This window comes from Populus nigra, chromosome 2, assembly GCF_951802175.1.
Source record: "Populus nigra chromosome 2, ddPopNigr1.1, whole genome shotgun sequence".
In the NCBI taxonomy this organism is placed as follows: domain Eukaryota; kingdom Viridiplantae; phylum Streptophyta; class Magnoliopsida; order Malpighiales; family Salicaceae; genus Populus; species Populus nigra.
The window spans coordinates 16289698-16292197 of NC_084853.1; positions in this window are offsets into that span (position 1 = coordinate 16289698).

The following is a 2500-nucleotide window of genomic DNA, read 5'->3' on the forward strand; positions in this document are numbered from 1 at the left end:
AAAATTCGTCAGGGGGGCACGCTGACGAAAAGAGGGGCTGCCGCGTGGAAAATCGGCAGCGCAGATTTTTCGACGAACAGGGGCTGGACTGGCCGGGCCAGGCAGGAAAATTCGTCAGGGGGGCACGCTGACGAAAAGAGGGGCTGCCGCGTGGAAAATCGGCAGCGCAGATTTTTCGACGAACAGGGGCTGGACGCTGGACTGGGCCAGGCAGGAAAATTCGTCAGGGGGCACGCTGACGAAAAGAGGGGCTGCCGCGTGGAAAATCGGCAGCGCAGATTTTTCGACGAACATTCGTCAGGGGGGCACGCTGACGAAAAGAGGGGCTGCCGCGTGGAAAATCGGCAGCGCAGATTTTTCGACGAACATTCGTCAGGGGGGCACGCTGAGGAAAACAGGGGCTGCCGCGTGGAAAATCGGCAGCGCAGATTTTTCGACGAACAGGGGCTGGATGCTGGACCGGCCGGGCCAGGCAGGAAAATTCGTCAGGGGGGCACGCTGACGAAAACAGGGGCTGCGGAGTGGAAAATCGGCAGCGCAGATTTTTCGACGAACAGGGGCTGGACCGGCCGGGCCAGGCAGGAAAATTCGTCAGGGGGGCACGCTGACGAAAAGAGGGGCTGCCGCGTGGAAAATCGGCAGCGCAGATTTTTCGACGAACAGGGGCTGGACGCTGGACTGGGCCAGGCAGGAAAATTCGTCAGGGGGGCACGCTGACGAAAACAGGGGCTGCCGCGTGGAATGGCAGCCTACACGCAGATGCGAATTCGGCAGCGCACGATGGCTTGAGCAGGTCATGGGTTCGACTTGGCGCGATCTGAAACCTGGACGAGGGACTGTCGACGCTGGACGAGCCAGCGCGGTGGCCTGTCGTGCCCCGTTCAGGGGGGGCCTGCCGCGGAGACAGCCCTCGCGGGCTCGACAGCGCAGGCCAGCGTCCCCGACGTCGCTGGCCGCGGCAGGCGAGCTGCCGGGGTTCCCGCATTCCTACAAGAAAACGTCGTGCTTTCCACATGAAACCAATCCAGTAAAATCAGCCATATTTTTATGAGGCTGCCCACTGAATTTGGGGTCATTCCGGGCCGGTTCCTAGTTTTGCGGATTTACTCGATTTCTAATGGTAGGAAAATAAAAAAAAATACTTCCCGACCTCGAAAAATTCTGGAAAAATTAATAAAGTTGGATTGGATTTTTGCCAACCTCTGTGCAAAATTTCAGCTCAAAATACCAAGAAATGAATTTTTTAGAGGGGGGGTGACAGCTGGGACCTAGTAGTGTCTCCCCCTGCCAGAGCTGCAATGACACTTATTGCTCTTTAGGGAGCCACCAGGCCGGCGCCCCTCAAAGACCACACGCGCGCGCGCGCCCGCCCGCGCTGGGCGCTGGGGCGCTGGGGCCTGAGGGCCTGGGGCCCTTGGGGGCCCTTGGGCGCTTGGGCGCGCGCGCGCGGCCCCCGCAGCCATGCCGCGCTGCGCGACGCGCGGACAGCCCCTGCTGGCTTGCTCTCTCGCCCGCGGGGGGGCTGCCTTCGGGCCCTGGCCCCCCGCGTTCTGGCCTGCCCCCCGCGTGGGAGAGGCTAGGCGCTGCAGGGGCCAGCCCGACGTCGCTGGCCGCGGCAGGCGACAGCCCGACATCGCTGGCCGCGGCAGGGGCCAGCCCGACGTCGCTGGCCGCGGCAGGCGACAGCCCCTGCTGGCTTGCTCTCTCGCCCGCGGGGGGGCTGCCTTCGGGCCCTGGCCCCCCGCGTTCTGGCCTGCCCCCCGCGTGGGAGAGGCTAGGCGCTGCAGGGGCCAGCACGACGTCGCTGGCCGCGGCAGGCGACAGCCCCTGCTGGCTTGCTCTCTCGCCCGCGGGGGGGCTGCCTTCGGGCCCTGGCCCCCCGCGCTCTGGCCTGCCCCCCGCGTGGGAGAGGCTAGGCGCTGCAGGGGCCAGCCCGACGTCGCTGGCCGCGGCAGGCCCCCCGCCGGGGTTCCCGCATTCCTACAACAAAACGTCGTGCTTTCCACATGAAATCAATCCAGTAAAATCAGCCATATTTTTATGAGGCTGCCCACTGAATTTGGGGTCATTCCGAGCCGGTTCCTATTTTTTCCGATTTCCTCGATTTTTAATGGTAGGAAAATAAAAAAAAATACTTCCCGACCTCGAAAAATTCTGGAAAAATTAATAAAGTTGGATTGGATTTTTGCCAACCTCTGTGCAAAATTTCAGCTCAAAATACCAAGAAATGAATTTTTTAGAGGGGGGGTGACAGCTGGGACCTAGTAGTGTCTCCCCCTGCCAGAGCTTCAATGACACTTATTGCTCTTTAGGGGGGTGCCCCCTGACTGGCCATGGGGCGCGCTGGCCTGGCGCCCATAGGCCTGCCGCGGGGGATATGTGGGCTGTTGCTAAACTCGGACTAAGGTGGGGGGCCTCATGGCCCGAAGTATTGCCGGCATCGATGACCCGTTTTCCGGCCGGCGACGACCCGATTCCGGCCACCGTCTTCGGGACCCGC